The sequence below is a fragment of the Lupinus angustifolius genome, unplaced genomic scaffold, assembly GCF_001865875.1.
Source record: "Lupinus angustifolius cultivar Tanjil unplaced genomic scaffold, LupAngTanjil_v1.0 Scaffold_428, whole genome shotgun sequence".
NCBI classification, from domain to species: domain Eukaryota; kingdom Viridiplantae; phylum Streptophyta; class Magnoliopsida; order Fabales; family Fabaceae; genus Lupinus; species Lupinus angustifolius.
In genome coordinates, this window is record NW_017727833.1 from 1 (window position 1) to 416 (window position 416).

Consider the following 416-nt stretch of genomic DNA (forward strand, 5'->3'; position numbering starts at 1 on the left):
GTGGAAGAGGATGAGGATGAGGATGAGGAAGAGGATGAGGATGTGAGGAGGACGAGAATTGGGATGAGGATGGGATGAGGATGAGGATGAGGATAAGAGGAGGACGAGAATTAGGATGAGGATGAGGATGATGATGAGGATAGTATGAGGACGAGGATGAGGATGAGAACAGGATGAGGATGAGGATGATGATGACGATGAGGATGAGGATGAGGTTAGGATCAGGATGAGGATGAGGTTAGGATGAGAATGAGGATAGGAGGATGATGAGAATGAGGATAGGATGAAGAGGAGGATGAGGATGAGGATGAGGAAGAGGAAAGGATAAGAATGAGGATAGGATGAGGATGAGGATGAGATGAGGACGAGGATGAGGATGGGATGAGGATGAGAATAGGATGAGGATGATGATGATG